This window comes from Gorilla gorilla, chromosome 11 (genome assembly GCF_029281585.2).
Source record: "Gorilla gorilla gorilla isolate KB3781 chromosome 11, NHGRI_mGorGor1-v2.1_pri, whole genome shotgun sequence".
NCBI classification, from domain to species: Eukaryota; Metazoa; Chordata; class Mammalia; order Primates; family Hominidae; genus Gorilla; species Gorilla gorilla.
In genome coordinates this window covers 31,839,392-31,852,734 of record NC_073235.2, presented here as the reverse complement: position 1 = coordinate 31,852,734, position 13,343 = coordinate 31,839,392, and the positions used below count along the sequence as shown (strand labels likewise).

At 42.7% G+C, this 13,343-nt stretch overlaps 2 pseudogenes; one reads left to right on the top strand and one right to left on the bottom strand.

The window, feature by feature from the left end:
- LOC109025815 (fatty acyl-CoA reductase 2-like) overlaps positions 1-13,343 on the top strand; it is a 306,120-nt pseudogene that overhangs the window by 10,829 nt on the left and 281,948 nt on the right.
- Positions 5,780-7,039, bottom strand: LOC115933729 (single-stranded DNA-binding protein 3-like; annotated as a pseudogene).

The following is a 13,343-nucleotide window of genomic DNA, read 5'->3' as shown; positions in this document are numbered from 1 at the left end:
TCTCGCTTCATTTCATTCATTTCATCTTCCATCACTGATACCCTTTCTTCCAGTTGATCACATTGGCTCCTGAGGCTTCTGCATTCTTCACGTAGTTCTCGAGCCTTGGCTTTCAGCTCCATCAGCTCTTTTAAGGACTTCTGTGCGTTGGTTATTCTAGTTATCCATTCGTCTAATTTTTTTTCACAGTTTTTAACTTCTTTGCCATTGGTTTGTATTTCCTCCAGTAGCTTGGAGTAGTTTGATCGTCTGAAGCCTTCTTCTCTCAGCTTGTCAAAGTCATTCTCCTTCCAGCTTTGTTCCATTGCTGGTGAGGAGCTGCGTTCCTTTGGAGGAGGAGAGGTGCTCTGCTTTTTAGAGTTTCCAGTTTTTCTGCTCTGTTTTTTCCCCATCTTTGTGGTTTTATCTACTTTTGGTCTTTGATGATGGTGATGTACAGAAGGGTTTTTGGTGTGGATGTCCTTTCTGTTTGTTAGTTTTCCTTCTAACAGACAGGACCCTGAGCTGCAGGTCTGTTGGAGTTTGCTGGAGGTCCACTTCAGACCCTGTTTGCCTGGATATCAGCAGCGGTGGCTGCAGAACAGTGGTGGCTGTAGAACAGCGGATCTTGGTGAACCGCAAATGCTGCTGCCTGATTGTTCCTCTGGAAGTTTTATCTCAGAGGAGTACCCGGCCGTGTGAGGTGTCAGTCTGCCCCTACTGGGGGGTGCCTCCCAGTTAGGCTGCTCGGGTGTGAAGGACCCACTTGAGGAGGCAGTCAGCCCGTTCTCAGATCTCCAGCTGTGTGCTGGGAGAACCACTACTCTCTTCAAAGCTGTCAGACAGGGACATTTAAGTCTGCAGAGGTTACTGCTGTCTTTTTGTTTGTCCGTACCCTGCCCCCAGAGGTGGAGCCTACAGAGGCAGGCAGGCCTCCTTGAGCTGTGGTGGGCTCCAACCAGTTGGAGCTTCCCAGCTGCTTTATTTACCTAATCAAGCCTGGGCAATGGCAGGCACCCCTCCCCCAGCCTCGCTGCTGCCTTGCAGTTTGATCTCAGACTGCTGTGCTAGCAGTCAGCGAGACTCCGTGGGCATAGGACCCTCTGAGCCAGGTGCCAGATATAATCTCCTGGTGTGCGGTTTTTTAAGCCTGCTGGAAAAGAGCAGTATTAGCGTGGGAGTGACCCGATTTTCCAGGTGCCGTCTGTCACCCCTTTCTTTGACTAGGAAAGGGAACTCCCTGACCCGCGGCGCTTCTCGAGTGAGGCAATGCCTCACCCTGCTTCGGCTCATGCACTGTACGCTGCACCCACTGTCCTGCACCCACTGTCTGGCACTCCCTAGTGAGATGAACCCGGTACCTCAGATGGAAATGCAGAAATCACCCATCTTCTGCGTCGCTCACGCTGGGAGCTGTAGACTGGAGCTGTTCCTATTCGGCCGTCTTCGCTCCACCCTCAGGGGATTTAATTCTTTTAAAATTTAATTCTGTTGAAATGTTTACTTCAAGAAGCAATGCGTTTTTGAGAGCTAGTCCTGATATATTCAAATCTTAATGACTTAAGTTGATGGAGCAGACTTCTTTAAATTAGTGATTCCCTAATTTGCCTGACTGTTGGAATTTCCAGGGCATATTGAAAATACAGATTATCCAGACTCTTACCTCTGCAGATGTATTTAGTGGTTCTAAAATGGCACCCAGGAGTCTGGATTTTTCCCAGGGGCCTTGTGTAATTCACATTGATGACCAGGCAAGTTTGGGAAATAGTGCCTTAAGGAGATTTTTCATTAGGCAGTCTTCATTTGAAAAGAGGATCATTTATCTTCTAATACCCCATGCTTCCTCTTTCTCCTGCCTTCCTCACCTTCTGTTGTCTTTCAGTTCCTAGAAGCTTTAATTGAATGAAAGTTCCTCATGGATCTGTACCTACTAAAAACCACACTTCTGAAGCTACATGGCCACCAGAAGACATAGCTAGTCTGCCATGTAAAAAAGGAAAGGTGGCGTGTGCCCTAAGGGTGCAGGGGTGAGAGGCAGGGAAATGGAGACCCCCACAGCCAGCAGCAGTGGCCCTCATCACAGCCCTCCAGGAGATAGGAAAGGAGGTCAGACGTTGGACAGTAGTCTTGCCTTCCTGCTATAGAACACATTGTTAACAGCAAAAAAGCTGATCTCTTCTAGGGGAATGGTGAAAGCTGACTCTACAACTTGTGCTTTTAATTTCAGGATGGCACGGCTTCTAAATGGCATCTAAGTTGCTGATATAAAAATGAAAATTCTGTGTACTTTGATATTAGCAGGCTTTAAATACAAACCAGAGTAAGATTAAATTGTTTCTTAATCAAATCAAATAATTTTCACATTGGCAGTCCATTCGGCATCTGGCTCATGTTTGGGCTAGGCTGAGTAGTCTGTGAAAGTCTGGAGGGAAATACAGAGGCTAATCCTCCATAAGCATTAGGCTCAGAAATACCCTGCTTCCCTGTGACACGTTTAAATTGATTTGACGCCACCTTCACCAAACCGAGGTTGGTCAACACTTTTCACCACTGCCACTGCACACTTTGACTTCCAATTTTGCTTCCTGCTCTGCGAAGATACCCCCTTCCTTCCTTTCTCACATTCTCCCTATAACCTCATCTTCCTTTCATCCACTCTCTCTCATCATTGTCCATCTCTGCTTCCCAAAACCTTATATAGTGCAGAAATTGGCCAATCAGGATTACTGTGTGGAAGAGCATCCATTTACTGAATAAGGCAGCTGGCTCCTGGGAGCAGAAAAGTGATTGGACACAGAGATAAAAATCATAATCCCTGCTCTCCTGGACTCACTGTCCAGTGGGGAGACAGAAACATAAACAAATACAACTTGATAACTACAACAATCAAGTGAATTATATAATTTAGACTGGAGAAAGAGAGACCAAATGTTATCATAAGACAGTGTGTCCACTACTTACTCTCTAACAGATTTCCTCATAAACCACTAGGCTTGCCAACTTGTTGCGTAAGAAAATTGGAGGGTCGGGGAGGGGAAATACATATGCCTCTTGGCATTTCATTCCGTAAATACATAAATAACGTAATTATTAATGATATCATCATGTTGATTCAATAAGTTTGAAACCCCAAAATTGATAGTAATCTTTAGAAGAAATTGTATATGTGTCTATGCATGTACACGCATAGACATATACTTATTGCTTTCTGAAATTTTCAATGACTTTATGCTTCTTCTGAAGCAATTCGAGTTTAGAATTTGAGACCCCTGGGTCAAAACATCTTCTTGAGTATACTGAAGAACATTTGGATTAATTTCAGACATGTATTTTGGTTTACATAGTGTTTTTTATCCATGGTAACTTATTTACTGTTTAAAAACATACTGAGGACAAACAACAGCAGCAACCCTGAATTGAGTGAAAGTCCTGAGAAGGGCTTTGCCCAATCAGTGCATGTGCGTGTTTACACTAATCTCCTGTCTGAACCTAGGAACTGGCTGAATGAGCTAGCAGATGGTCTGTCTGGCTGTATTATTAATGATAATTTATTTTTATTTGTTTCATTAATTCGTTCATTCATTCATTCATTTATTTTGAGACAGGGTCTTGCTCTTTCACCTGGGCTGGAGTAGGGTGGCAGAATCACAGCTCACTACAGCCTTCAACTCCCAGGCTCAAGCAATCCTCCTGCCTCAGCCTCCTGAGTAGGACTACAGGTGCATGCCACCATGCCCAGCTAAGTTTTAAAAACTTTTTTTTGTAGAGACAGGGCCTTATTATGTTGCCCAGGCTGGTCTCAAACTCCTGGACTCAAGCAATCCTCCTTCCTTGGCCTCTCAAAGTGCTGAGATTATAGGTTCGAGCCACCACACCTGGCCAGAAATGACATTTTAAAACCAACCATTACCTACACAGATGTTTGATGCTCCCTTGTTGTTTTATTTAAAAATAGGAATGCCTTAGGTTTTTGGCTCATTTTGTTTTATCAAAGATCTTAAATGCAGTTGTGAATATTTTTGTTTACCCTCATAATAGCCTGAGAATTTAGAATGAATATAATTATTGCTATTTTCACAAGTAAAATTGGAATGAGAAGATAAAACAGTGGAATACAGGTGTAACTAAGAACAGCAGAGGCAAGCCATCTATAGAATATTAAAATTTCTTGCATGTGTATTACCAACATTTTCTCATGCCTGAAATCCCAGCACTTTGGGAGGCCGAGGAGGGTGAATCACCTGTGGTCAGTAGTTCGAGACTAGCCTGGCCAACATGGTGAAACCCCGTGTCTACTAAAAGTACAAAAATTAGCCAGGCGTGGTGGCAGGCACCTATAATCCCAGCTACTCAGAAGGCTGAGGCAGGAGAATTGCTTGAACCTGGGAGGCAGAGGTTGCAGTGAGCCGAGATCACACCATTGCACTCCAGCCTGGGGGAAAAGAGCGAGACTCCGTCTCAAAAAAAAAAAAAGCAAAAAACAAACCCAAATAAACCAAACCAAACCAAAACAACAACAACCAAAAACAACATTTTCTAAGACAAGCAAACCTACTAAGCTTTATAAGGCCCCCATCCCCCCAAGTATTATCCTTTCCAGGTACCCCAACATTAATGACCGCAACTGGTACTAGCCATGTGACTTACAATCCCAGCACATTGTTGGGCTCTGACGTTTTCTAGGAATTTTTTCTTTACAGCCTTATTGATATTAAGCTCTATTTTCTGAAGACCTGGTTTTTATAAACTGTATATTTTTGCGGTTGAGGGAAAATGATCTCAGGTCAGTCAATCCGCTGTTGACCCACAAATGAAATGAGGTAGGATTATTGTTAAGACGGAGAGGTGTCTGCATCATCCTACACTTTTTCCCAGCCTCCAGGTGACCATATAATTAAAGTATCCTTGATATTTCTACGTAGTTTAAGTTGCTTTTAATTCTAGAAGCCCTCAATCTTTCTCCATTCAATTTAAATGAAAAGGCATTTGAGTATCCAGAACACACTCAGCACTCAGAAGCCAAGCAAGAAAAATGGAAACATTATAGTCAATGCCCATGTTCTACCCCAGGATGAAATGAGGCATTAATACTGAGAGTTGTGATTCTGAATAAGTCTTAACCTCATGTACATCTTAGTTGTTCAAAAATGTGTCATGTCAGCAAGGTGGTAACAGTGAAGATTTTCTACAATCAAAATAGTATTGTTATGTTCTGTTGTATAAAATAGAAATAAATGTACCACATTGATCAGAAAAATCACACTAGCATATTCTGGCAGCTTAATTTTTTTATTATACTTTAAGTTCTAGGGCACATGTGCACAACGTGCAGGTTTGTTATATAGGTATACATCTGCCATGTTGGTTTGCTGCACCCATTAACTCGTCATTTACATTAGGTACTTCTCATGCTATCCCTCCCCTAGCTTCCACGCTAGGACAGGCCCCCGTGTGTGATGTTCCCCGCCCTGTGTCCAAGTGTTCTCATTGTTCAATTCCCACCTATGAGTGAGAACATGTGGTGTTTGGTTTTTTGTCCTTATGATAGTTTGCTCAGAATGATGGTTTCCAGCTTCATCCATGTCCCTGCAAAGGACACAAACTCATCCTTTTTTATGGCTGCATAGTATTCCATGGTGTATAAGTGCCACATTTTCTTTCTTTCTTTCTTTTTGTTTTCTTTTATGGAATAAAAAGTTCAGCCTTTTTATTGCATGAAACTAAAATTGGGAAAGGTGGGAGTGAATGGGGTGGGAGGGTTTGAGGGGAGCAGGAGATGCCCTCCCTACCAGCTCCTGGATAATGACACCTCACTTCTTGCATAATTTCTGGCATCTTCCCGCCTGCAATGCCGGCTCTCTCAGCGTCTTGGAGAAGGGGGGATCACACACTCATCGTCATGCTTGGAGAATAATTGTCATTCTGAAGGGAGTGGAGGAAGTTCCCTCCTAACTCTCCGTCATCTCGAGGGGTGCCTGGAGGATTGCTAATACTATTTACGTTGTTAGGAGAATTTTTTGGAAGCCATCTATGTCGCCGGACCCTAACAATCCGTTCATGTGGTGTGGCTCCATGCCGCCCATGCTGCCCATCCGACCGTCTGAGCCGGGACCCATCGGGAAGTTGGACCGGCTGCCTCCAGGCGGCACCGGATTAATCATTGTGTAGATGTCGCTGGAATTTGTTGAATCTGAGGGACTGGGCATAGTGGGTGTTCCTGGAGGGCCGCCACCACCAGGGAGTCCCACATAGGTACCAGGTGATGAGGAGGAGTATGGAATTGAGTTAGCACTGTTGGGATTGGGCCAGGGTCTGCCGGCTCCCGGGCCCATGTTAATCCCGGGCATGGGGGGCCGAGGGAATTGCGTGGTGGTCTCATGCCGCTGCCGTAATTCTGTGGGCTGGGACCCATGGGCCCCATGCCTCGGGGAGGGTTCATTTTCTGCATTGATCCTCCCATGTGGGGGTGGCCTTGTTGTCATGCGGGATCCATGAAATTGGGCAGCAATGGCTGTGTCCCAGGAACTCCTCCCGGAGGCTGGTTTCCCATTCTGATCGGGGGGCCTGGGGCCGCCTGCGTATCGCGGTGACAAAAAAGGCTGACTGTGGGGTCCCATCATGCTGCTAGGATTGTGAGGTGGAGGCTGTGCGTGCGGCGAGGGCAGTGACCCCGGAGGACCCTGAAAGAAACCTGGCGGGACTGGGCCTCCCCGCATCCTATTGTTGGGGGGAATGTTGCCAAGCACGGGGCTCAGGGCAGCTGCTCCACTATAATCATGAAAGGCTTTTGCTTCACTTGAATGTTCACAAGTATCTCTCCTTTTAGGAGCTGCACAGTAAAGGTCCCAAAATACACAGCACCACGAGTGCAAAAACCCAGGCGGTTCTCCCAACGCGATGTTTTTTTCCCAGCGAATCTCCGATAAGAAGGTCTGTGCAGATTTCTGTGCTCCTACCTGCAGTAAATATTCGTAGACGTATAAAGCTAACTTTTCCCCAGCCTGCCCGTCCCAGGGCACCAACGAGCCTTTGCCTTTGGCAAACATGGTTTGCAGGGAAGAGGGCGCCCAGCCTCCCCACAGCCGCCACCGCTCCGGCTCTCCCGAGCTGTCCCTCGCTCCCGGCCCCCTCCCAGGCGCTCCCTCCCTCTCTCGCTGGCTGGCGCTCTCCTAGCAGCGCTCCCCTCCCTCCCGACCAGGCGCTGGCTCCGCGCTCTTTCCAGCTGTCAAAGCATCAGGCCCGGCCGTGGCCCCATCGCCCTGGAACTCCTCCCCCGCCGGCTTGGCCTGGGGTGCCGCCGCCGCCTCCCGCAAGGCCGCCCGCTCTCCGCTAGCTCGCGTGCTCGCCCGGTTCCGCCTGCGCGGCCCTCTGCGCCCCCAGCACCGCTGCCGCCGCCGCCGCCGCTGGTCTCAGGCGTCACATTTTCTTAATCCAGTCTATGGCTGATGGATATTTGGGTTGGTTCCAAGTTTTTGCTATTGTGAATAGTGCCGCAATAAACATACGTGTGCATGTGTCTTTATAGTAGCATGATTTATAATCCTTTGGGTATATACCCAGTAATGGAATCGCTGGGTCAAATGGTATTTCTAGTTCTAGATCCTTGAGGAATCGCCACACTGTCTTCCACAATGGTTGAACTAGTTTACACTCCCACCAACAGTGTAAAAGCGTTCCTATGTCAAGCAATGGCAACAAAAGACAAAATAGACAAATGGGATCTAATTAAACTAAAGAGCTTCTGCACAGCAAAAGAAACTACCATCAGAGTGAACAGGCAACCTACAGAATGGGAGAACATTTTTGCAATCTATCCATCTGACAAAAGGCTAATATCCAGAATCTACAAAGAACTTAAACAAATTTACAAGAAAAAAACAAACAACCCCATCAAAAAGTGGACAAAGGATATGATCAGACACTTCTCAAAAGAAGACATTTATGCAGCCAACAGACACACGAAAAAATGCTCACCATCACTGGTCATCAGAGAAATGCAAATCAAAACCACAATGAGATACCATCACACAGCAGCTAGAATGGCAGCTTAATTTTTAAAATGCTATATCAATAATTTAACCACATAGATCTGTCAGTTAGAATAAATGTTACATATTTAATTGACAATAATTTTTTGCTCTCTTAGAGACAGGTAGACTTTGGGTTCATCAAATGGTTCTTTTTTTTTTTTTTTTTTTTTGAGATGGAGTCTTGCTCTGTCACCAGGCTGCTGTGCAGTGGTGCTATCTTGGCTGATTACAACCTCCAACCCCTGGGTTCAAGCGATTCTCCTGCTTCAGCCTCTCAAGTAGCTGGGATTACAGGCACATGCCACCACGCCCAGCTAATTTTTGTATTTTTAGTAGAGACCGGGTTTCACCGTGTTGACCAGGATAGTCTCGATTTCCTGACCTCAAGATGTGCCCGCCTCTGCCTCCCAAAGTGCTGGGATTACAGGTGTAAGCCACTCCGCCAGGCCAGTTCTGACATATTTTTAGAAAGATTAGGCTGATGCTATGGTAACTCAGTTATTCATGATACATGTCATATTATAAGTAGGAGAATTCAATATTCATGATTTTGAAGCAATTTCAGAGTACTATAATCACCCCACTTCACAGACTTCAGAATTCATTGGAAATCTCTGGAAATAATTAGCAAGTTATTAGCACAGATTCCAAACAGACCTTCAAAATGCATTACATAGATTTGCTAAAAGAGATCGTCAGTCCGCCAAAAGTAGACTTTGGTTTGATTTGCATTGAATGAAATTTTTAAAATGTAAAGCTAAACTCTTCAGGATCACTGCACTGGTTTCTATGGGACAACACTGAACAGGGCTGCCACTGAAGCACCTTGGATGAGAGCCTCAAACTCCCTGAACACAGCTTCCAGCACACTACTGGGAGCATGATTGGGACTCAAAAATATGTGCAATGAATGTACTTATGAGCTTGTTGGAAAGGAAGTAAAGAGGTTGTATGTAATTACCTCAAATTAATACTACTACAGATAAAGTAATAATATTGATAAAGTAATTGATAAAGTAATAGTAGTGCTAAAGTCATACTAATCAAGTAGTACTAATAGCCCTATACTAGTAGTAACAATAAAGTGGTATTGCTATTGATTCTATTGGTCTGTCTACCTACCTATCTCTCTAGATGGGAGGGCATAGGATTTGGCTGATGAGATTGGGCTTAGCAGTGGAGAGCAAAGAGCTCATGCATGCTTTGAACAGGTACGCACTCAAACTTGGTATCATGTGACTGTTCTGAATTCCAGAACCAGGCTAAAAGGTGGAAGTTTTGTTTGACTATTTGTGTGTCACATTTTCCTTTTGGTCTATTGTCTAACATATGCTGCTAGAATTCTTTTTACTCTGACTACTTTTTAGGTGGTTAGATGACGCTGTTATTGACGAGATCACACCCAAGCTGATCAGAGATCTGCCCAATTCTTGCACCTACAGCAAGGCCTTGGGAGAAATGGTGGTGCAGCAGGAGAGCAGAAACCTAACCATCGCCATCATAAGGCCCTCCATTGTGGGAGCAACGTGGCACGACCCTTTCCCAGTAAGCCCACTCACCTGGATTCTGTGTTTTGCTTCCAAATTAAAGTTCTTCTAGCCCAATTACTTTCTGATGTCATTTCTCCCCCTCCTCCTCCTTCTCTTCCTTCTTCTTCTTCCTCTTCCCCTTCCCCTCCTCCTCCTCCTCCTCTTCCTCCTCCTCAGGATGTATAGCTAAGTGCAGCCAATCAAGTATGAACCCATTATACTAGGGCAAAATTCCACTTTGGGATCAGAATTTACCCAGCATGCAGCTTCTCTGGCAGTTACCCTGACTGTCCTAGAGTTGAATGGAGATCTTAAATTAGCTTCTAATTACTCTAGCCTCAAAAATTCCCATGGGTGATGGTTTCATATCTTGGCTTTCCCACTATAGTTTAAACATACCGAATGTTCTTAATGGTCAAATTGGTAGTATTGCAACTGCCAGGGTGAACAAGGGTTACAAAGTGCACAGAAGGATGTCAGCTTGGGAATACTGTTTTTTCTAACCTCAGTATAGCGCTATGTCCTTTTGAAAGTACTTTGAATTATACTATCTTCTTTTTTTTATTATACTTTAAGTTCTAGGGTACATGTGCACAATGTGCAGGTTTGTTACATATGTATACATGTGCCGTGTTGGTTTGCTGCACCCATTAACTCATCATTTACATTAGGTATTTCTCCTAATGCTATCCCTCCCCCATCCCCCCACCCCGTGACAGGCCCTGGTGTGTGATGTTTCCCGCCTTGTGTCCAAGTGTTCTCATTGTTCAATTCCCAACTATAAGTGAGAACATGCGGTGTTTGGTTTTCTGTCCTTGCAGTAGGTTGCTCAGAATGATGGTTTCCAGTTTCATCCATGTCGCTACAAAGGATATGAACTCATCCTTTTTTATGGCTGCATAGTTCTCCATGGTGTATATGTGCCACATTTTCTTAATCCAGTCTATCATTGATAGAGATTTGAGTTGGTTCCAGGTCGTTGCTATTGTGAATAGTGCCACAATAAACATACGTGTGCATGTGTCTTTATAGTAGCATGATTTATAATCCTTTGGGTATATACCCACTAATGGGATCGCTGGATCAAATGGTATTTCTAGTTCTAGATCCTTGAGGAATCGCCACACTGTCTTCTACAGTGATTGAACTAGTTTACACACCTACCAACAGTGTAAAAGCGTTCCTATTTCTCCACATCCTCTCCAGCACCTGTTGTTTCCTGACTTTTTAATGATCGCCATTCAAACTGGTGTGAGATAGAATTATACCATCTTCTTTAAAGCAAGTCTGTGAAGCTTTGGGGGCAGATAAATTCCAATTCCACCACTTACTGGCAATGCAAAATTTTTGGGTTGTCCCTTCCATAAAACAGGAGGGATACTATTTTGGAGAGCTGGTTTAATGAGACAATGTATGAGGAGTGCTCAGTCTCTAGCAAAAGGCAGGTCCTTACTACAAGTCTCATGGATATTAATCCCTTCATCTTCTCCTCCTGCCTCTCTCCTTTCCCATTATACACACACATTTTGACTTTTACACTATGAGGTAAACAGACATAATAAGGTCAGCTGAATGGCTTAGAGTTTAGGGAACAAACTCAAAAAGACATTTCCCTCTAACTGTTCTTAAACATAATCTTCCCTGTAACATCTTTAAGCAAGTCAACACACACACATACACACACACACACACTACATATATATATACACACACACACATATATATATATGTGTATCTGGCATGGACTCTATAGCTGGTCAAAAATGTCAAGAAATGGGCCATTACTACCAATCATGTCTCCAGTGTTCTCCTAAGGAGGCTAAAGTCAGGACTGAAGTGGAGAAGTATGGTTGGTGAATTGCTTGGCAGATCATGATATAAGAACAAGGTTCAGTGTAGCCTTTAAGATGTCATAAAACACCACAAAACCATTCATGACTCCTGCTATGAACAACAATCCTGGCCAAATTTTAATTCTTGCACAAAGTGCAGAAAATAGCCAATGCTTTGCCATTGATCTTTGGGATCTTAATAAGACTGAATTAGATAGTTCTATTGGCTGGAGTTTCAGTGCTCTTGTTTGAAATTTATTAAGATGAGACTGCAGATATTCCAAAGATACAACAATTTTCTGAAATGTGTAGCCAATGGAAATTTTCTTTCTTTTAGGGTTGGGTTGATAATCTAAATGGACCTAGCAGACTCGTTATTGGGGTATGTTTAAGGGTGAAGAAATAACTCTCTGAAATGTAGTGGAGGAATAGTAATAAAATTCTTAGTGCTGGCTTAGCTTCATTGATCCCAAAACGTAAATGTTACTTTACTAACAATTGAAGCATATTATTTCAATTATGCTGATTGTAATATAGAGACAGGAAGAAATTATTTTTATTCTTTGCGGATTTTTATCAGAATAACCAAGGTAATGTACTATCAATTACCATTTAGGAATTCTTCTTTAAAAAACTTTTTTAAATTAAAAATATTAGTCTTAATTGAGTGTGGAGAATAGAAATCCCATAATTATCTTATTTTTATTAGATACCTCTCAAAGTAGTTTTACACTATTTTATTCTTTTATAGTTTATAATATAATAAATGTGTCAAAAACAATATGTACAACAGACTAATAAATGGTTCTGTTTAGATAAGTCTACTCTAGTCTATATCATGAAAGTGTTAGGTCTAAATTTCTAAACATTATAAACAACAATTTTTTGAAGTGCTCTGATTTTCCTAACAATACAATACTCCTGACTCTCTTAAGTTTACACATGTAAATGAGAAGGAACTATATATGAAAATATCATACCTCTTGTTTAGCTATTAGAATTTTTCAGCTGAGGTTTTACATCATCACCAATTTAGTGTCACTCCTTTGCTCTGCAACCTTCAGCTCTCAATATATAGTTAACACTTTTATTTTCTGGAGATTTTTAGACTTTAAAGAACTCATTCAAGATTGTTTAAGAAACAAAGCACGGGATGAATTGAAGAGTTTCATTTTAAAAGTAAGTGCAGCAAAATTATGAAGGTTAAGCCTGATGAATATGAATGGCAGACAGCATCAAATGCTGGTGATGCTGGTAGGAATGCAAATGTTACACCACTTACGAAGACAGTTGGTCAGCTTTTTACAAAACTAAGCAAACTCTTATCATATAATCTAGCATTAATGCTTCTTAGTATTTACCTAAAGAGACTGAAAACTTGTCCACACAAAAACCTGCACAATAATGTTTACAGCAGCTTAATTCATAATTGCCAAACTTGGAAGCAACCAAGATGTCCTTCATTAGGTAAATGGATAAACTGTAATACATGTATTGTATACATGAAATATTATTCAGCATTAAAAAGAAATGACCTATCAAGCCATAAAAAGACATAAAGGAATCTCAAATACATGTTTCTGAGTGAAGCCAATCAGGAAATGCTACATACTGTATGACTCCAGCTACATGACATTCTGGGAAAGGCAAAACTATGGAGACAGTTAAAAAAAAATCAGTGGTTGCCAGGAGTTACGGGGGACAGAGGGATGAGCAGATGGAGCACAGAGGAGCACAGGCAGTGAAACTCTTCTGTATAATACTATAATTATGGATATTATGTTCAGATTTTTAAATAAATAAAACAAATTTAAAATAGAATAAGAGGGAATCAGGCTGATTTGTTTCAACTGAAATTCATGATCACAAAGCTCATGTCTTTATGCTTCCCAGAAAAAAATATTCCCTGCTCCATTCACTCTCATCCTTTCCCAGAGTAACAGTTCATATTTATTTTCTCTCCTTCCCATCTT